The sequence below is a fragment of the Oncorhynchus masou genome, chromosome 11 (assembly GCF_036934945.1).
Source record: "Oncorhynchus masou masou isolate Uvic2021 chromosome 11, UVic_Omas_1.1, whole genome shotgun sequence".
Lineage (NCBI taxonomy): Eukaryota > Metazoa > Chordata > Actinopteri > Salmoniformes > Salmonidae > Oncorhynchus > Oncorhynchus masou.
The window spans coordinates 39,153,744-39,176,980 of NC_088222.1; the positions used below are offsets into that span (position 1 = coordinate 39,153,744).

General features: G+C 43.8%; 1 pseudogene; it reads right to left on the reverse strand.

The window, feature by feature from the left end:
- Positions 1-484: 484 nt before the first annotated feature.
- Positions 485-16,405, reverse strand: LOC135547976 (ras-like protein family member 10B; annotated as a pseudogene).
- Positions 16,406-23,237: the final 6,832 nt, after the last annotated feature.

Genomic DNA, 23,237 nt, shown 5'->3' on the forward strand with positions numbered 1-23,237 from the left:
CCATTAATACAGGTAACGAGTGGAGGACAGAGGAGCCTCTTAAAGAAGAAGTTACAGGTCTGTGAGAGCCAGAAATCTTGCTTGTTTGTAGGTGACCAAATACTTATTTCCCACCATAATTTGCAAATAAATTCATAAAAAATCCTACAATGTGATCTTCTGGATTTTTTTTTTTCTCATTTTGTCTGTCATTGTTGAAGTGTACCTATGATGAAAATTACAGGCCTCTCTCATATTTTTAAGTGTGAGAACTTGCACAATTGATGGCTGACTAAATACTTTTTTTGCCCCACTGTATGTCGTCATGTATCAGCAGCAAAACAGAGGGGTGTTTAATACTGTAGTTTCACATTGGGCAGAAATGTGGTCACTCATGGTAGTCAGTCACAGTGATCATCAATAATTCTCAGCTGTTCCGAATGAGGTTTTCTGTACCAATGGCCCTCAATGCCACTCCGGTGCCCGTCCCTCGTCACTGAGTAAATCACATGAGGGCGCAGCGTTCGTTCCTCAGTGCCCGTTGAAAGCGAATGGTGGCATGGATGTGTTTGCAGCGGGCACAGACCACACTGCGCATAGCCTCCCAGAACAGCAGCAGCACGTGCCAGTTGTACTTAGCTGAACACTCCACGTAGCCGCACTTCCAGTTCTTCCTAACCAGGTCGGACACGTTATGGCGGGGGAAGACACGCCCCCACTGCAGGTCCCGTTTGTTTCCCACAATCAGGATGGGCGTGTCGCCTGTGCCCACCACCCTGGAAAAAGGAGAAGAGAGACAAAAACAGTGAGTATGAGAGGTTAAACACCTGTGGTCAGCTAAAGCCAGGCACACACAGTGGTTCCTTTTCTGTAGCCATTTAAACAGAAACACAGCATAACATAAAAGCAAGGCTTAGCTTTGACTGACAGGTTTGTACCCCAAGATTTGAACCTTGACTCCCAGTCAAGAGAAATCTGAAAAAGATATCCTGAGGGGTTTTTATGATGTTATAGTTGATGCTATTAAAGCAGGGTTATCACATCCCCTGCCCTGTTAACCCTGGCCAAAATTGACTCTTCGTAAGGAGAGAATAAAGGGCTGTTTCTGGATATATTCATGACCAAAAACCCAGACATTTTCAACAAATTTACGAACGAAAGTACACCTTGACAGAAACCTTGAGTTATTGTCGAGGGAAATTTTAAAATTCCACAGATCCACATCTTGTCAAAGTAATATGCTGGTAGCTCCTACAGAGGAAGTTTGAAACCTTGGGTTTCTGAGGTGAGTGTTCATTGTGTGTTTTTCTCTATTCTCTGTTGTGGCTGACTGTAATTCCCCGTCTCTCCTTCACTGCTCCACTAGGCTTGGTTAATGCATTTGTTCTGTCTACAGCGCCTGGCTTTGTCTGGAATCTTACTGACAAGCTGTCACTGGGCTCTCCCTGCTATCCCGGGACTCCTCGTCAGATAAACGTGAGTAAAACCCAGGATGTCACTCTCCTCTCCTCTCCCCATCCTCAAGCCTCTGCATTCAGCTTTTGTCTCTTCCATATGATGATAGTTCCCTCTTTTCTAGGAAATAAATACCTTTTCCTAAGCTGTCAGTTCCTTTAAAAGCAAAAGGCTCAATTTTAACAGTATGAACAACATGATGGTGTGGGACAACAATATGTGCAAAGGACAATGGAGGGAGATTGTCCACTCTGCTTCTCGTATTGATTTTTTTTAAATGTAGACCACTGCTCCAAACATTGATTTTACAAGAATTTACTGCTAAAACCTTTAGCATGGAAATCAAACAAATTAAATAATTTGTGTGTAATAATAATAATAATAATAATAACTGGGTGAGCCCACGCCATAGATGGATGACTGGGAGATGAATGGCTGTGAAAGGAGCTGTCACTGACACCATTAGCCTCTGTGTAGCCTTGGCCACGTGGCGCTGTCAGAGTGGGCGCTAACTGAAGGCCTCATGCTCACACACCATGTGACGGCAGCCAACAAGGCCAACTACACCTCACATCCATCACTGCTGCCAATGACAGGTAACCGTCACCCTGACCCTACGGTCACCTCTGGAACAGCTGTGACGTCCACTTTGACATCCCCGTGCCACGAAGGTGATACGATTTGCAAATTCAAAAGGAAGCGTTATTGACTTTCCAATAACTGAGGCCGAGAGGATTGTTTAGGCCAAATCTACAATAACTCATATGCCTTGATACATTTTCACCATGGTGTGTTATGAAAAATTACAACTAATTTATTCTACGTTAGATATTACAAGGTCTTTATTACAATAGCAGTTTGAAATCCAAGATGGCGTAGCAGTCAGGCTTCTTTGTTTTCGACTTGTCGTGTCCCGTGTATACATCTTTATATATCTTTTTTCTTCGCATACATTTTTTTATGTTTTTCTTAACCCCAAATTCAACACACTCGCCTGCAACCCGCCTGACCCAATGTGGTATGGTTCTGCAATTTTCTTTACTTTAGAACCAGAACCCCCAACAGCAGCTAACTAGCTACTAGCTAGTAGTCAGCTAGCCACTGCTAGCAATCCTCAGCTAACCTTTAGCCCGGCCAACTCCTGCCAGTCTGCACAGCATGATTCAACCCAGAGCTTATCGGACTTCTTTTTCTCCATATCTCCAGATTCCTACCGCAAGCTCTGAACCTCTTCACCTGGATCATCGCAGCTAGCTAGCTGCTATCCGATTGGCTTCTCCTGGCTAACATCTCTGTCCTGAAGCAAGCACCAATTAGCCTGGAGCTAGCCTATGCTTGGCCCATCTCCCGGCTAGCTGAAGCGGTCCATCAGCCACTCATGAGGCTACAATACCTATTTTGCCAATTGGCCAGGACCCCTTTTATTGCCGATACAGAGCCCCGCCGATCCATCACGACTGGACTACCGACGTAATCCGCCTGAGTTTTTTTTTTCAACAGGCTCCTCCGTTGCGACGTCCCCTGAATGCCCATCTGCTAGCCCCGGTGCGCCAGCTGTCTGAATCGCCATGTCTCCAGCCCGCCCAGCTACTCACTGGACCCTATGATCAATCAGCAACCTTTGCCTTTCCCTAGTGTCAATATGCCTTGTCCATTGCTGTTTTGGTCAGTGATTATTGTCTTATTTCACTGTAGAGTCTCCAGCCCTGCTCAATATGCCTCAGCTAACCCTCTTGTCCCACCTCCCGCACATGCGGTGACCTCACCTGGTTTAATTGATGTCTCTAGAGACAATACCTCTCATCGTTACTCAATGCCTAGGTTAACCTCCACTGTATTCACATCCTACCATACCTTTGTCTGTATATTATGCATTGAATCTGTTCTACCGCGCCCAGAAACCTGCTCTTTTTATTCTCTGTTCCGAACATACTAGACGACCAGTTCTTATAGCGTTTAGCCGTACCCTTATCCTACTCCTACTCTGCTCCTCTGGTGATGTGGAGGTTAATCCAGGCCCTGCAGTGCCTAGCTCCACTCCCATTCCCGAGGCGCTCTCATTTGTTGACTTCTGTAATTGTAAAATCCTTGGTTTCATGCATGTTAACATTTCAAGCCTCCTCCCTAAGTTTGTTTTATTCACTGCTTTAGCACACTCTGCCAACCCTGGTGTCCTAGCCGTGTCTGAATCCTGGTTTAGGAAGGCTACCAAAACCCCTGAAATTTCCATTCCTAACTATAACATTTTCCGACAAGATAGAACTGCCAAAGTGGGTGGAGTTGCAATCTACTGCAGAGCGAGCCTGCAGAGTTCTGTCTTATTATCCAGGTCTGTGCCCAAACAATTTGAGCTTCTACTTTTAAAAATCCACCTTTCCAGAAACAAGTCTCTCACCATTGCCGCTTGCTATAGACCACCTTCTGCCCCCAGCTGTGCCCTCAACACCATATGTGACTTGATTGCCGCCCATCTACCTTCAAAGTTTGTGCTGTTAGGTGACCTAAACTGGGACATGCTTAACAGCCCGGCCATCCAACAATCTAAGCTTTATGCCCTCGATCTCACACAAATGATCAATGAACCTACCAAGTACAACCCCAAATCCATAAACACAGCTAACCTCATAGATATAATCCTACCCAACCTGCCCTCCAAATACACCTCTGTCTTCAACCAGGATCTCAGTGATCACTGCCTAATTGCTTGCGTCCGTAATTGGTCTGCGGTCAAACGACCACCCATCATCACTGTCAAATGCTCCCTAAAACACTTCAGCGAGCAAGCCTTTCTAATAGACCTGGCCCGGTTAACCTGGAAGGATATTTACCTCATTCAGTCAGTAGAAGATGCCTGGTTATTCTTTAAAAGTGCTTTCCTCACAATCTTAAATAAGCATGCCCTGTTCAAAAAATGTATAACCAGGAATAGATATTGCCCGTGGTTCACTCCAGATCTGACTGCCCTTGACCAGCATAAAACATCCTGTAGCTTACTGCATTAGCATCAAATAGCCCCCACGATATGCAACTTTTCGGGGAAGTTAGGAACCAATGTACACAGGCTGTTAGGAAAGCAAAGGCTAGCTTTTTCAAACAGAAATTTGCATCCCGCAGCACAAACTCCAAAAGTTCTGGGACACTGTAAAGTCCATGGAGAATAAGATTAGCTCCTCCCAGCTGCCCACTGCACTGAGGCTAGGAAACACTGTCACCACCGATTAAATCCACTATAATTGAGAATGTCAATAAGCATTTTTCTACAGCTGCCCAAGCTTCTCACCTGTCCACCCCTACCCTGGTCAACAGCCCTGCACACCCCCACAGCAACTTGCCCAAGCCTCCACCATTTTTCCATCACCCAAATCCAAATAGCTGATGTTTTGAAAGAGCTGCAAAATCTGGATCCCTACAAATCAGCAGGGCAAGACAATCTGGACCCTCTCTTTCTAAAATTATCAGCCGAAATTGTTGCAACCCCTATTACTAGCCTGTTCAACCTCTCTTTCATATCGTTCGAGATGCCCAAAGATTGGAAAGCTGCCACGGTCATCCCCCTCTTCAAAGGGGGAGACACTCTAGACCCAAACTGCTACAGACCTATATCTATCCTACCCTGCCTTTCTAAGGTCTTCGAAAGCCAAGTTAACAAACAGATCACCAACCATTTCAAATCCCACCGTACCTTTTCCGCTATGCAATCTGGTTTCCGAGCTGGTCATGGGTGCACCTCAGCCATGCTCAAGGTCCTAAATGATATCATAACCTCCATCGATAAAGAGACAATACTGTGCAGCTGTATTCATAGACCGGGCCAAGGCATTCGAATCTGTCAATCACCACATTCTTATCGGCAGTTTCAACAGGCTTGGTTTCTCAATTGGCTGCATCGCCTGGTTCACCAACTACTTCTCAGATAGAGGTCAGTGTGTCAAATTGGAGGGCCTGTTGTCTGGTCCTCTGGCAGTCTCTATGGGGGTGCCACAAGGTTCAATTCTTGCGCTGACTCTTTTCTCTGTATACATCAATGATGTCGCTCTTGCTGCTGGTGATTCTCTGATCTACCTCTAAGCAGACGATGCCATTCTGTATACTTCTGGCCCTTCTTTGGACACTGTGTTAACTAACCTCCAGGCGAGCTTCAATGCCATACAACTCTCCTTCCGTGGCCTCCAACTGCTCTTAAATGCAAGTAAAACTAAATGCATGCTCTTCAACCGATCACTACCAGCACCTGCCCGCCAATCCAGCATCACTACTCTGGACGGTTCTGACTTAGAATATGTGGACATCAAATCACATTTTATTAGTTACATACACATGGTTAGCAGATGTTAATAATGAAATGGTTGTGATTCTAGTTCTGACCATGTAGTAATATCTGATACTTGTTGTCTACCCTCACCACCTGGGGGCTGCCCATCAGAAAATCCAGGACCCAGTTGCACTGGACGGGGTTCGAGACCCAGGGTCTCGAGCTTAATGACGAGTTTGGAGGGTACTATGGTGTTAAATGCTGAGCTGTAGTCAATGAACAACATTCTTATATAGGTATTCCTCTTGTCCAGATGGGTTAGGGCAGTGTGCAATGTGATTGCGTCGTCTGTTGACCTATTGGTGCGGTACGTAAATTGAAGCGGGTCTAGGGTGTCAGATAGGATGGAGGTGATATGATTCTTGACTAGTCTCTCAAAGCACTTCATGATGACAGAAGTGAGTGCTACAGGGCGATAGTCGTTTAGCTCAGTTACCTTAGCTTTCTTGGGAACAGGAACAATGGTGGCCCTCTTGAAGCATGTGGGAACAGCAGACTGGGATAGGGATTGGTTGAATATGTCCGTAAACACACCAGCCAGCTGGTCTGCGCATGCTCTGAGGACGTAGCTAGGGATGCCATCTGGGCCGGCAGCCTTACGAGGGTTAACACGTTTAAATGTTTTACTCACGTTGGCTGCGGTGAAGGAGAGATTGCAGGTTTTGGTAGCGGGTCGTGTCGGTTGCACTGTATTGTCCTCAAAGCAAGCAAAGAAGTTGTTTAGTTTGTCTGGGAGCAAGACATCGGGGTTTGCAATGAGGCTGGTTTTCTTTTTGTAGTCCATGATTGACTGTAGACCCTGCCACATACCTCTCGTGTCTGAGCCGTTGAATTGCGACTCTACTTTGTCTCTATACTGACACTTAACTTGTTTGATTGCCTTGCGGAGGGAATAGCTACACTGTTTGTATTCCGTCATGTTTCTGGTCGCCTTGCCCTGATTAAAAGCAGTGGTTCGAGCTTTCAGTTTTGCACAAATGCTTCCATCAATCCACAGTTTCTGGTTGGGGAAGGTTTTAATTGTTGCCGTGGGCACAACATCACCAATGCACTTGCTAATAAACTCGCTCACCGAATCAGCGTATACATCAATGTTGTTGTTCGACGCTATCCAGAACATCTACAAATACCTAGGGGTCTGGTTAGACTGTAAACTCTCCTTCCAGACTCACATTAAGCATCTCCAATCCAAAATTAAATCTAGAATTGGCTTCTTATTTTGCAACAAAGCATCCTTCACTCATGCTGCCAAACATACCCTCGTAAAACTGGCTATCCTACTGATCCTTGACTTCGGCGATGTCATTTACAAAATAGCCTCCAACACCCTACTCAACAAATTGGATGCAGTCTATCACAGTGCCATCCGTTTTGTCATCAAAGCCACATATACTACGCACCACTGCGACCTGTATGCTTTCGTTGGCTGGCCCTGGCTTCATATTCGTTGCCAAACCCACTGGCTCCAGGTCATCTATAAGTCTTTGCTAGTTAAAGCCCCGCCTTATCTCAGCTCACTGGTCACCATAGCAGCACCCACCAGCAGCAAGCGCTCCAGCAGGTATATTTCACTGGTCACCCCCAAAGCCAATTCCTACTTTGGCCGCCGTTCCTTCCAGTTCGCTGCTGCCAATGACTGAAACGAACTGCAAAAATCTCCCTCACTAGATTTAAGCACCAGCTGTCAGGGCAGCTCACAGATCACTGCACCTGTACATAGCCCATCTGTAAATTGTCCATCCAACTACCTCATCCCCATATTGTTATTTATTTGATTTACTTTTCTCCTTTGCACCTCAGTATCTCTACTTGCACACTCATCTTCTGCACATCTATCACTCCAGTGTTTAATTGCTATATTGTAATTTGCTTTAGGTCACAGTTGTAAATGAGAACTTGTTCTCAACTAGCCTACCTGGTTAAATAAAGGTGAAATAAAATGGTTCTTTCAGACTGTGACTCAACTTATTTTATTATGATAAGATAACCACTGTGAAAGACTATTGTTGTAACAAGTGAGTGAATGTCTGCTGAGTGTCTAGTGTATATAGTGAGTTTCTGTAGAGTGGGTGTCATCACACCACTCCACACTGCCTTTCACTTCCAGCAACATCCATTGGATACCGAATTCAAAAGAACTTTTGTACAATAGAGAAAAAAATACAATAGAGGAATTGTGAAGAAAAGCCAAAGTGATTATGAAGACACTTGACCATGGCACTCTGAGCCACTCATGTTGATTTCAGTCCAAATGTTAAACAAATGTTCTCTGTGCGTGTGGCGGTGGGGGCTCCTGATTGCATAGCGAGCCGTAATTACATCTGTTCAAAGAACCGGTGCCAGCTGGAGCTGGTCCCTATTTGTCATGCAGGCCGTGTCCTCACCTGGTCTCTAGGATCTGCTGGCGCATAGTCTTGACGTATTCGAAGCTGTCGAAGCAGCAGATGTCATAGACCAGGATGTAGACGTGAGCGCTGCGGATTCCTCTGCAGCAGGTGTCTGTCCACTCCTGGAGGAGTGAGGGAAGAAGATAGAAAAGTGAAGAAAGGAGAATAAAAATGGCTAGAATAACATTTTAGCAAGAATAGAAAGGGGAGGAAAGGAGACAGGAGGGAGGAGAGAAGACATAGGGAGATCTCTCATTACGAAGCAACACAAATGAACCTTTCCTATGTCTAGTAAAATCTGATGGCACTGTTTTAAAAATGTTTAATTTGTCTGGGAATGTTATTTTAAATAGATGCATGGAGACCAATAGTTGTCACATATTCTGTACACACTCATGTACGCACACACACACACACAGCTTTTGAGAATGATTTTAGTCTAGTTAATTTGTTTAAATGACTTGCAACATAGCTTACTGTCTGATCAATATGACCACAACACAATCTGCTCTCTTATTGAAATCAAACTTTTTGTAATTTAATTTCTGCTTTATAATTGGCTCCTCGCTGTGAGAAATATTGTTTGCAAGCTAGCGCTTGCCTTGGATAGCTTTTCAAAAACACCTCAAGCACCTCCACAGTGCAAATGAAACACTGATTACTTTATAAATCAGCCTGGTCTCAGAGCATTTCGTATAATTATTCTGTACGCAAATCCGAGACATTCCATTTCACATGATATGTTTACGAATTACAATTCATATTATATGATACGAAACTGAAAAACATACAATAAGTTACACATTTTCAAAATGTGTTATAAGTTACGAATTTGACGAATTTGCGAAACATACAATCTGTAACAAATGTGCTAAACGTATGTTATGTTACAAATTATAGCTATGTGACTAACGTTAGCTAGCTTGCTAATGTTAGCTGTATGTGCGTGTTGATCAGGCTGTTGATTGTGGCCTGTGGAATGTTGTCCCACACCTCATCAATGGCTGTGCAAAAATGCTGGATGTTGGCAAGAACTGGAACACGCCATCATACATGTCAATCCAGAGCATCCCAAACATGCACAATGGGTGACATGTCTACTGAGTATGCAGGCCATGGAAGAACTGAGACATTTTCCGCTTTCAGGAATTGTGTATAGATCATTGTGACATGGGGCCGTGCATTGTCCTTGTCCTAGTGGTAAAAATTATGTAGGAAAAACAAAGCGCAAATTAAAAGTACGTATCTCAGAGCATCGTAGCACCATTAGGTGTAAAAACTTTGCATATCCAGTTGCGGCCCACTTCTTGGAGGCAGGCCACTCAATTTCACCTCTGTGTTATATTGGCATCGAACATGTCACCCTCCCTAGGAGAGGGGGTGACCTTGATAATTTATTGTTAAAATGAGAGGCTGCCTGGATCTTTAATTTAAATACCCTTGCGCCCTTCGGTCTCAACGTAGACTTTGATCTGAAGCCATTCTTGTGATTATTGTGATTTTGCCATTGTAATTGTTTGTAAACTTGTGTAGCTAAATTAATCTATGATCGTATGCTATCCATTTGTCTGTATGCTGTTCTTTGTATGACATTTTAATATTTGATTATTAACCAATGATATTAGGCCACTCTTGGCCATGATTACAGACACCTGTGTCTTTTGACACTATAAAAACGAGTTATCCCGCAGCGTTTGTGATTATACCCAGATGAAGACAGCTTGGCTGTCGAAACATTGGTATTACATTTTTGCATCTGAGCTCCTAGAGTGTGCGGTTTTCTTTTATTTTCATGCGGCCGTGCATTATCATGTTGAAAGGTGGTGGTTGTGGATGAATGGCACGACAGTGGGCCTCATGATCTCATCACGGTATATCTGGGCATTCAAATTGCCATTGATAAAATGCAATTGTGTTCTAGCTTATGTCTGCCCATACCATAACCCCACCGCCAACAGAGGGCACTCTGTTTGCTCGCCCACACAACTCCATACACGCTGTCTGCCATCTGCCCGGTTACAGTTGAAACCGGGATTCATCGGTGAAGAGCATACTTCGCCAGCATATCAGTGGCCATCGAAGGTGAGAATTTGCCCACTGAAGTCGGTTACGATGCCAAACTGCAGTCAGTTTGTGCAGATATTCTTTGGTTGTGCAAATCCGCAGTTTCATCATCTGTCTGGGTGGCTTGTCTCAGACGTTCCTGCAAGTGAAGAAGCCGGACGTGGAGGACCTGGCTGGCGTAGTTACACGTGGTCTGCGCTTGTGAGGCTTGTTGAATGTACTACGTTTATATTTTTGTTCACTGTAAATGGAGTGTATCAGATTTACGTACAGAATCATGCAAAATGCTCTGAGACCAGGTTGTATAAATTATCAGTAGAGTGTGAAATGTGAAGTGATTGAAGTTTTACCCCAAACAGGGGTTCTCTTTGAATTATTTGTTTCAATATCTCACAGTGGGATTCACCAGAAACTCTAAGTAGTTCGAAGAACCAATCATACACATCTGTCTGACCCAGACAGGTCGAGTGGCAAATGAGGTAGCTCCTCCCTTAATACTAAAGAGCCACTCGGCCGCCCTCTGATCATTCTCTTCTCACAAAAGAGTTATACTCTAGCTAGCTCTCCTCTTCTGTGTTGGGTGACTTTACATAAAGGAAAGTTTTCACTTCGGGTAACAATTAGCTTCGTTGATTTTTATTCCTTTGTCTCCTTAGGTAGCTACTGTAGCATCACACAGCTAGTTGCAGAGACTTAGCTAACTTAGCTGCAGGGCTTAGCTAACCTGGATAGCTAGTCTACCGACTAGCTTTTTTACCTGGAAGGGTAGGATTACTAGCTCGCTCTCTGCTTACCGAATGAGAGCCACACTTTTGTTCATCTCAAGATCAACATAGAGCTAGCTTTCTTTGGCTAACACGAGGCGAAAGCTAGCTACATTCACATTGTAAAAGGAATAATTTGTGATTTTGGCAATGATTTTATCTACTTCCACAGAGTGAGATGAACTCGTGGATCAAAAAATGTATGTCTGTGTGCAGTTTAGAGCAAGTTGCTAACTATCATTAGCACAATAACTGGAAGCTTGTGGGAATACTAGCTGTTCCTGTAGACTTCCAATCATTACGCTAATGCTAGTTGGCATTGGCATGTGAAACTATCGCTAACTTCCTTTATACTGGATGCAGAGACATAAACATGGAATCCACGAGTTAATCTGTCTGGGGAAGTAGATCAAGGGCTTTAGTGATAAAATCCTGAAGTATCCCTTTAAATAATTAGGTTATCTGGTTAGCACTATGGTAATTAGCTATGCTACTAGCCCAAGTGGCGAACGTGAGTTAAGTTTCCCTTTGTTCTACATTTCCCTTTGATAGCCGTTTTTTGGAGCCATGGAGCCTGCTAGCTCAGCCCAATGGGTACCGAGCAAGACCCCGGCCCCTGTCCCAGCACAACCGTGCCCATACGGAGCAACCATAGCTGGCAAGGAAGTCTGCCTAGGTCTCGAACACGCAGAAGCAGTGTTCAATAATCCCCAGTCATGCATCCATTGTGGTTTTTTTACCACTAACACTCTCCGGCAGTTTTTTTGCTGCCAGAGAGTGTGCTGAGCAGCCCTATGTGGCTCATCTCACACACTGCCTTCGGGTAGGGAGACTACTTCACAGACCCATGGCGATGGCGAGACCAACCTCCTCCAAACAGCAGAGGAAGAAGAGCACGAAGAGTTGCAAGCTGTTACCTCTAGTCCCTATTTCACCCTTAGCAGAGCATCGTTGGCGGATGATAGATATTCGCTCCTTGATGTCTGCAAACGGGCAGCAACCAGACTCAATATTGAGTGCCCCAAACTCATGGGGAGTGGCAGCGCAGAGATGGACTGGTACGATGGACGGAAACTCCCCTCTCGCACCGCCCCAAGCAAGCAACTCCTCCCAGCTACAGTGCCTTGCGAAAGTATTCGGCCCCCTTGAACTTTGCGACCTTTTGCCACATTTCAGGCTTCAAACATAAAGATATAAAACTGTATTTTTTTGTGAAGAATCAACAACAAGTGGGACACAATCATGAAGTGGAATGACATTTATTGGATATTTCAAACTTTTTTAACAAATCAAAAACTGAAAAATTGGGCGTGCAAAATTATTCAGCCCCCTTAAGTTAATACTTTGTAGCGCCACCTTTTGCTGCGATTACAGCTGTAAGTCGCTTGGGGTATGTCTCTATCAGTTTTGCACATTGAGAGACTGAAATTTTTTCCCATTCCTCCTTGCAAAACAGCTCGAGCTCAGTGAGGTTGGATGGAGAGCATTTGTGAACAGCAGTTTTCAGTTCTTTCCACAGATTCTCGATTGGATTCAGGTCTGGACTTTGACTTGGCCATTCTAACACCTGGATATGTTTATTTTTGAACCATTCCATTGTAGATTTTGCTTTATGTTTTGGATCATTGTCTTGTTGGGAGACAAATCTCCAACCCAGTCTCAGGTCTTTTGCAGACTCCATCAGGTTTTCTTCCAGAATGGTCCTGTATTTGGCTCCATCCATCTTCCCATCAATTTTAACCATCTTCCCTGTCCCTGCTGAAGAAAAGCAGGCCCAAACCATGATGCTGCCACCACCATGTTTGACAGTGGGTATGGTGTGTTCAGGGTGATGAGCTGTGTTGCTTTTACGCCAAACATAATGTTTTGCATTGTTGCCAAAAAGTTCAATTTTGGTTTCATCTGACCAGAGCACCTTCTTCCACATGTTTGGTGTGTTTCCCAGGTGGCTTGTGGCAAACTTTAAACGACACTTTTTATGGATATCTTTAAGAAATGGCTTTCTTCTTGCCACTCTTCCATAAAGGCCAGATTTGTGCAATATAAGATTGATTGTTGTCCTATGGAAAGAGTCTCCCACCTCAGCTTTAGATATCTGCAGTTCATCCAGAGTGATCATGGGCCTCTTGGCTGCATCTCTGATCAGTCTTCTCCTTGTATGAGCTGAAAGTTTAGAGGGAAGGCCAGGTCTTGGTAGATTTGCAGTGGTCTGATACTCCTTCCATTTCAATATTATCGCTTGCACAGTGCTCCTTGGGATGTTTAAAGCTTGGGAAATCTTTTTGTATCCAAATCCAGCTTTAAACTTCTTCACAGCAGTATCTCGGACCTGCCTGGTGTGTTCCTTGTTCTTCATGATGCTCTCTGCGCTTTTAACGGACCTCTGAGACTATCACAGTGCAGGTGCATTTATACAGAGACTTGATTACACACAGGTGGATTGCATTTATCATCATTAGTCATTTAGGTCAACATTGGATCATTCAGAGATCCTCACTGAACTTCTGGAGAGAGTTTGCTGCACTGAAAGTAAAGGGGCTGAATAATTTTGCACGACCAATTTTTCAGATTTTGATTTGTTAAAAAAGTTTGAAATATCCAATAAATGTCGTTCCACTTCATGATTGTGTCCCACTTGTTGTTGATTCTTCACAAAAAATACAGTTTTATATCTTTATGTTTGAAGCCTGAAATGTGGCAAAAGGTCGCAAAGTTCAAGGGGGCCGAATACTTTCGCAAGGCACTGTATCTCAGCTTGCATAGCGGAAGCCAAACGCAATTGGGACAAACCCTCGACCGACAAGGTCCAAACCAGACTTTTTGCCAGCATGAATTTCATGCTGGAGCTGGGCCTCGGCAAGCCATCACTGGCCAACCACCTCAAACACAGTTTCTCGTCACGAACAGGCACTTCTCTCCCTGGTAAGAGGGAACACTTCTTCATGTCCATCTACCAGAAGGTTTACATGTCTACCGCACGTCCTATATGGCAGTTGAATGTTACAACCATACTGCTGGTTTATCAAACCGATTTGATGCTAGAGGTGCATAATCTCCTAGCTATCAAAAAGCCTAACCCAGACCAATTCGCTGGCACCAGGGCTTTCCGCAGGAGGCTTCCAGTGACACAGCATGCATTGACCCCACAGTTCGGATTCCCAAACAGGCACCGCCAATAGGGAAAACTGTAATTTTCTGCAGCCGCATCGAGGTCCCACCCATTTGATTCCCCTGCAGGGAAGAAGGGGTGCCCGACCTAGGGGTACGCCCCCTGGTGCAGAGAAGGGCAGCCAACAGTTCACTCCAAGTTCTGGACTGCCACCTCTCCAGTGGAGCACAGACTCTTGGGTAGAACCCTTCACTTTGTGCTGCGACCCATTCTAATGCGTTCACTCTCAAGGAAGATGGAGGGAATCTACTCTACCCCCGAGTGCCCGTTATGCCACGGCTCTCCCCCCGGCTCAAGTTCAAGCAGAATTTTGGACTCAGCAGCGACTGGCGACTCGGCACACATACTAAAGCAGAAAATCTCCTCTTGATTATGCAAAGAAACGATCGGGCTATACATGCGGCAGAGAGCCACCTTGGCTTCTACACCCGGTACTTCCTTGTTCACAAAAAAATGGGAGTAGTTCTCCCCAGTTCTGGGGCGATGGGTGATAAACAGCTATCTGACAAAGTTGCATATGCTTACATTCAACATGCTGTCTCTGTCTTTTCATCAAGGTGACTGGTTCACCTCAGTCGACCTGCAGGACAGGAGGTTTTTAAGGTTTTCTTTTGAAGGCACAGTCTATGAATACCATTTGGGATTGCGTTAGCTCCCTGAACTTTCAGAAAGTGTGTAGAGGAAACATTCACACCACTGAGAATCAAGGGGCTGAGGTGTCCTATACAGATGATTACCTGCTTTGCAAGTGGTACCAAACACAACACATATGGTTCAAGATCAATCAGAAAAGGATCTATTTGGTGCCAACTCAGATAGTACCAAGGCGTAATGCTAGATTCTCTCTCGGACACCCTCGGAGAACTGCATCATGCCGTTCTGATAGTGCCTCTACTTGTTCAACAGGAGGCGCTTGGTCACATTCAAGACATGCCTCTGAGTGCTGGGGTTGATGGCATCCACTATCTCAGCAGTACCTCTTGGCCTACTGAGGACGAGAAACTTCCAGGGCTGGATTTTAGCCCAACCTCTGTGTACAGTGTGTCACCAAACTACCAGATTCATCCGTGGGACTGCCAGATGGTGAAGCGTGATTCATCACTCCAGAGAACGCATTTCCACTGCTCCAAAGTCCAATGTCCATTATACCACTCCAGCCGACGCTTGGCATTGTGCATGGTGATTTTAGGCTTATGTAAGGCTGTTTTGCCATGGAAACTAATTTTATGAAGCTCCCAACAAACAGTTATTGTGCTGAAGTTGCATCCAGAGGCAGTTTGGAACTCGGTAGTGAGTGTTGCAACCAAGGACAGACGATTTTTATGCGCTACGCTCTTCAGCACTTGGCCATCCCATTCTGTGAGCTTGTGTGGCCTACCACTTTGTGGCTGAGCTGTTGTTGCTCCTAGACATTTCCGCTTCCCAATAACAGCACTTACAGTTGACCGGGGCAGCTCTAGCAGGGCAGAAATTTGAGGAACTGACTTGTTGGAAAGGTGGCATCCTATGACAGTGCCACGTTGAAAGTCACTGAGCTCTTCAGTAAGGCCATTCTACTGCCAATGTTTGTCTATGGAGATTTCATGGCTGTGTGGTTGATTTTATACACATGTCAGCAACGGGTGTGGCTGAAATAGCCGAATCCACTCATTTAAAAGTGTCCACATACTGTTGTATATACAGTGTATTTGAACTTGAGGAGAAATTACATTCCAGTTGAATACAGAGAGCAGGTTGTCCTCTTATCTACTCCTGTCAGATCTATGTGTGTGTGTGTATGTTATGCTAATGTAGATACATTTAGATAGCAGGGAACAAATAGCATCAAAGCAGAAGGAAACCACTCTATTAAGATGAACCCACTGACAGTGGCTTCCTCTCCTCATCTCCTGACATTAAACTGGACCTTTCACCTTGCTACAATGTCTAACCTGCCACACACATCAGTTCCCATCACTATTGTGCTTCAGTGGGACAGTACCTGCAGTGAGCTGCAGGGGAAGCTGGTGATTGCAGGATAGTCGGTGATCTGCAAGTTGTGCACGTGGCCATTGAGCACGGCAGCCGACAGGTGGACCTGGCGGGCACGGCTGGTTGCCGGGACAGGCGCCTCGCTGTAGTCATCGTGGAGGAAGCGCTGCACGATGGCAGTCTTGCCCACACCCTGCGCCCCCAGCACAGCGATGCGGAAGGGAGGGGGCATGCTGAGCCCCCCTTGACCCCCTGCCGACGTTCCGCCCCCTTCCCTGTTCTCGCAAACCACCGGCTAGTTCATTCAGGGTTGTGCAACGCATAGTCCCCACGGGTGCAGAGGCAGGTGTGGTGGTGGGGTGCAAGCTCAGCCCCATTCATAGGCCACCAACACCCCCCATCACACTAGAGGATTGGGGGAGGAGAGAGGGTAGAAAAGGGAATTGGGGAGTGAGAGGTAAAGAGAGCGAGGGGGAGGTAGCGGGATTGAAGAGATTGGAAGAGCGAGATTTGAGAAAGAGAGTAGAAGGAAGACAAGAAAAGGGGAACACACCAAACAGGTATGGGTTATTTAGTTCATTTGGAGCTTAAAGATGCACTATGCAGAAATCGCTCCACCAATTCCTGGATCACTCTGTACTTGTACATGAAAGTAGAGGTTCTTTTGGAAAGTGCATTATTTTTACCACTGCATGCCTTTCATTCATCTACAAAAGGGAAACAAAAGCACTATGCTGCTAAGCAACCAACTAAAAATAGAAATCCTATACACAAGGACACTGAGAAGATTAAATAAGATATTCTGTGAAAACCAAAGACATCACTGTGCACTCTGAATGAGATTGACAAAATTGTAAGCTCGAATGAAATGTAACAAAATATTTATTTAGTCACTTAAATCAGTGTATTGTCTTCCAGATGGTTTATTGGAGATGCTACAACTCTCCCTTGCCGTTTTAGAGCCAGTAGAGCATTAAGAGACTAGACTAAGATTTATTTTTGAACAGCTACATGCACTGATCCCATTAATGACTTGAAAAAATGTTGAGTGACTAATCTTCGAAATGAGCACAACTACAATAATCTCTCTATGTTTCATAAAATTCCCACCAATACTATATCTGAAGCTGCATAATCATCATTCATTTATTTTTTTAAGAAGACAACAATCACCATCCAAACAAGTTGTCATTCCAACAAATTAAATGGAAAATCTGCAGTTGCTACATCCATTCTTAGATTTTTTTATTGATGATATATAACCATTGATTCTTGAAGAATAACACTTAGTATACTGTATGCCTCACGAGCTCAGTTCAACTGTCTTACACCATCAGAACCCAAATATATAGGCCTACCCGAATTAGTAGACTAATATCTAATATCATCCAAAAACTACACGGAACCGACATGAGTAACTGCGCAAAGACATACTCACCAACGTAGAAACTAAATGCACAAAATGAATCAATATTGGGTGAAAGAATTCCAGTAGCCTAGTATGCTATTTGATCAAGCAAAATAGCACAATCACATATTTAAAAAACAAAAAAATGTTGACACCATCTTTTGATAGGCTTTATGGTTAGCTAATGGGTTTTCATGAAATGCAAAAATAAACTTAGGCATCAGAATTACATCCCAACTTTGTGAGAATAAAAGCAGGTAGATCTGTAAAAAATAAGGATAAAATTAATCTAAATAGACCACCTTAGCTGCATCTCTAAACAACTCCATATCAGTAAACATGATTAGAAATAATAGGCTACTACAATCTTACCGTGCGCACAAGTATGGTGTCGATGCGGTGAAATGTGTAGATTCCAAAGTGCTGCTGCGGATACACCTGCGGTGATGCTGATGTGTGTATAACCTCATTCGTTGGCTCCCCACTGAAAGATAAGTGGCTCAGGTGGATACAGTGAAGAGTCCTAAAGATAAAACATCCTCTCTCGATAGTGGAGAGGCGGCACGCATTCTAAACCTCTGTCAGATATTACAGGCAGAAAAAAGGGGTGAGACCTTAAAGTGTGTAGGCTAATGTAGGGCTATCACATCACGCCTGCTGTAGATTCATTGTCAGATGAGAGGTTAACAACCGACAGCCGATATGTTGTGAATAATCTAGCCTTTTAGGGAAAGGTCGGTCGCACGAGAATAAAAAGGTTTGCCACTGTCAGAGATGTGTCAGATAAAGGTAGGTTAACTGAAATGTGAGTTATAGTCCTATCTATTTTTAACATTTCCATAACACTTGGGAGTTTTGAGGAATTTTTAGTGACCCTGTGTGTGCGACACATAAACCAGCGTGCTTTGCTTTTTGACTATTACAAATAATACTGAAAATATCCATGTGGTTTCTACACAGTGCCTGGGGTTCTTACATCAGAAGTAGCCGACATGCATTGATTGTCCATCTGAATAGCCTAGGTCGTCGACTTTCTTCTAAAGTATTTTTATTTATTTAACTAGGCAAGTCAGTTAAGAACAAATTCTTATTTACAATGACCGCCTAGTGGTTTAACTGCCTTGTTCGGGGGCAGAACGACAGATTTTTACCTTGTCAGCTCGGAATTCGATCTATCAACCTTTTCGGTTACTGGCCCAACGCTCTAACCACTAGGCTACCTTAGTATTAACTCAAATGTGTTGAGAAACATGTGAACCCGATGGGAAGTAAGGAGGCTGTTTCTTAGCAACAGTATATTTTGACACTGTTGCTAAGTAACCACGTGCCACATACCTGTCTGGCCCAAGTCACCTTTCACAATCTTTTACTTTGTGGTGCACATCTCCTGGATTTTGGAGTCGAAAAAAGTCGACTCTTGCTCGACTCAGACTCCTGTGGTTGGAGTCATATGAGTCGACTCTTGCTCGACCTCATTATTGCAGTCCTACTAGGAAGACTACATTTACGTTCTAGAGGACTGACATGCGCATGATGCTGCCCATTTGTCTATAAAATGTCTACTTTGTTTGAATATAGAAGATGATGTGTAGGTACTATAATATTTCAGTGATATTTCTGCTGTGTGCAGCCTTGACGGATTCCATGGGATGATGCCGAGCACTCTACGCTGATAACCCTATTCTTTTCCATGTTTTAGCCCTATTCCGACGGGTATTAGGGTCTTGTAGCCTAACTATTATCAAGCATGTTCATTATTCCAGAGGATGATTCAAACAGGATTAGATTTTCCAAACTGCCCCCTGTAATTATTAAAAAAAAATGTTTTATTAAATGTACTCTTATTACTGAAGCCTGAAGATATTTCAACGTGAAATCTAGATTATACACTGCTCAAAAAAATAAAGGGAACACTAAAATAACACATCCTAGATCTGAATGAATGAAATATTCTTATTAAATACTTTTGTCTTTACATAGTTGAATGTGCTGACAACAAAATCACTGGATGAGCTGCACTACCTGAGCCTCTTGTGTGGGTTGTAGACTCCGTCTCATGCTACCACTAGAGTGAAAGCACCGCCAGCATTCAAAAGTGACCAAAACATCAGCCAGGAAGCATAGGAACTGAGAAGTGGTCTGTGGTCCCCACCTGCAGAACCACTCCTTTATTGGGGGTGTCTTGCTAAATGCCTATAATTTCCACCTGTTGTCTATTCCATTTGCACAACAGCATGCGAAATGTATTGTCAATCAGTGTTGTTTCCTAAGTGGACAGTTTGATTTCACAGAAGTGTGATTGACTTGGAGTTACATTGTGTTGTTTAAGTGTTCCCTTTTTTTTGAGCAGTGTATATTTTTTATTTCAACTTTATTTAACCAGGTAGGATAGTTGAGAACAAGTTCTCATTTGCAACTGCGACCAGGCCAAGAAAAAGCAAAGCAGTTCGACACATACAACAACACAGAGTTACACACGGAATAAACAAACATACAATCAATAATACAGTAGAAAAATCTAAATACAGCATGTGCAAATGAATGAAGGAGAGTTGTATGGCATTGAAGCTCATCTGGAGGTTAGTTAACACAGTGTCCAAAGAAGGGCCAGAGGTATACAGAATAATAGGCTACACTGATAACTTGTGCTTGGCTGCCAAAAGCTTAGGTCTCCCCATATTAGTTCAATGGATGAAGAGTGATCTTAATCATTATTTTAGCGATCCATCCATGTTAGATGTCATTCCTAATAACAATGCCCCTCATCCTGCTGAACTTGACTGTGTTTATGGATGAGAAAGTGGATTTGCCGTTTCCAAAACGTTTAGTGGGGATTATCTATTGCCTAGGACAGGTCTCTCCAACCCTGTTTGCGGAGATCAACCATCATGTAGGTTTTCACTCCAGTGTATCTGATTCAACAATTAGCCGGTTGATAAACTGAATCAGGTTAGTTACAACTGGGGTTGGAGAGAGAACCTACAGGAAGGTAGCTCTCTAGGAACAGGGTAAGAGAGTTCTGACCTAGGACATCAACAGCCACCCATTAAATATGCTATAGGCAATACTTTGTAAATGCACATTTAGGCCTAATTAAACTGATTCATTTTGCGATGTTCAACTTCAATTCACTGGCACTATGAAGAATAGCTTAGCTATACTCATTGATAACCTAATATATACTTGAATATACTTTTGGTGAATGTACGAGGCATTGCTAGATACAGATGACCAATATATAACCTATGCACGGTTGACTGTCTCTCTGCCTGCCCCGATCCTCTCTCCTTCGCCTGCTCCTCTTTCTCTTCGCTATGAAAAACGCTTGTGTGTGTTTGGTCTTCGGTCTGTTGTGTTGAATAGCTCAGCCTACTCACTGATAGCCCCTACTTTAGTGAACTGGCACTAGACATTGCAAGCCAATAAATTGCGATAGCCTATAGCCTATATATTTTGATTACCGATGCACAGTTCTGAGTGTCCGACATGCCTTGCTGTGCCCCTCCCATCTATCTCCCTCGCTAGCTCGCTCTTTCTTTGCTGTGAAAAATGCGACAGTTTGTGTTCTCCAAGTAGACTACGGAAAATAGTTTCCTCAATTGCAGAAATACTGAACCGTAGGAGTCGATTCCTGGCGGAATCGAAGCTTGACACCCAGAAATTGGAGTCCACGGGTAAGGACTCAAGGAATCGATTATTTTGGAGTCGACTCTCCACCACACAACGCATCATGCGATGTAGCCAGCCAGTTAATGTGAACCAAAGATCGTCTATTATATTGACAAGATAGTCAAGTGGCCGCTGTAACAATTGAATTACATGTCCTCAAAGATGGAAAGCAGGCTGAAGGAGGCGAGATCAAATGGGACCATTCTAGCTACTGAGAGCGGAGATATACTTGTAACAGACCATAGGTAGGCCCTAACGGATAATCAACAAGGGGCTATGCGTTCATATGGAAAATAATGAACGATGTGGAGGGTGTGTTCCACGATGGGCTAATAAGCATTTATGTTGATCAAATTCGACTCACTAACCACGTTTCCAGCCACAGTTTTTATGCGAGTAAAAGGTCATACCTTATTAAAATAAATCATGACAGCTGTGATGGAAACAGGTAGTTTCAGTAAAATTTTAGAAATGCAGACATATCATTTGTTTGTTTCGACATGGTGGGATCTTTGTGTCAGCAAAATTAATTATGCAAGAGATGGTGGTGGAAATGCCTTAATGTGCAAATATTGATATTAATAACCATCATATCAAAGTAACCTTGGAGTCACACAATGATATGTACTCAAGTAGTAGACAATGGACCTGATCGGACAGCTCAGGGCCTCTGCTCTTTTCTGTCCATAAGAAACAATTGGATTGGTGGAAGAGGCAGGGCAGGCCAGGAGCAAGGAAGGAGGGTGATATGGTGTGGTCCTCATACTTTTATGAGGTTCTACCGACTAGATGTCACTGCACATTCATTAGCGCATACTGTCCTCAGTGTTGGGGCATCTGAGAATTGATATGTGGGACTGCCTGGCTTCGGAGAGCATGTGCGATATGGGAGTTGGCCACATCACACTGTGAGATATCAAACTAATAATTGAAAGAGAACTTAAGGTTACATGCGTAACCCCTGTTCTCTGATATTATGAGTGAGATATTTCACATCATTCCTCTACTCGCAAGAGTATGAGGAAGTTCGGCATGCTCGAGAAAGATCAGAGGGTGGGAGATTGGCTCTTTAGTATGAGGGGAAGGGCTCCCTCATTCGCCACTATTATTGGTTCTTCGAGTTACTGAGAGATTCTGGTGAATACCACAGTGAGATATCTCACTGATAATATTAGAGAACCGGGGTTACGCAAGTAACCTTAAATTAATCTGTTGACTTCAAAACAATATTACATTTCTGTAAACAAGTAAGTCAAACTAGTTATAATTGTTTTTTTAAGTCTCTACTCCATTGAACAGTTTCAGTTTGTGTGACCATAAAACCGTGTCGAGATGTGATGAGAAATCTCTGGTGCATTGAAAGGTCAATTTTCACTCGACTTGATATGGTGTGTGTGTCACGACTTCCACCAAAGTCGGCTCCTCTCCTTGTTCGGGCGGCGTTCAGCGGTCGACGTCACCGGCTTTCTAGCCATCGCCGCTCCATTTCTCATATATCCATTTGTTTTGTCTTGTTCCATTACACACCTGGTTTTCATTCCATAATTACTGCATGTATTTAGTCCTCTGTTCCCCACCACGTCTTTGTGTGTAATTGTTTATTTTTATGTGTATTTTGTCAGGCACTATACTTTTGCTATGTTCCGTGTTTTTGGCACGTTATTGTTCTTATGTGCTGTCATTTTTGGACCGGAATTAAAGAGTGCCTGTTTATTACACTCTGCTCTCCTGCATCTGACTTCGCCTCCCATACACACCCCTGACAGTGTGGTCCTCCCACTATGACTCTTCAAACCATGCAGTTTATTAGGCTACAGAGGAAATAAATTATGATCTTCACAGTAAATATCAAGAGTCTTATTCTGGTGGCATGATGATCGATGCTTGACTGTCGTTTGACAAAACAAATAATCTTGCTTATCCATAATTGTCTCATAATGTAAACTAGCCTACAAGCACAGCCTACCAGGACCTCGTTTGGGAAACCCTAGGCTAGAGTGCATGTGCCAAGACCAGAGTAGGCACATATGTTATTCAACGCAACAGTTTTTGTGACAAA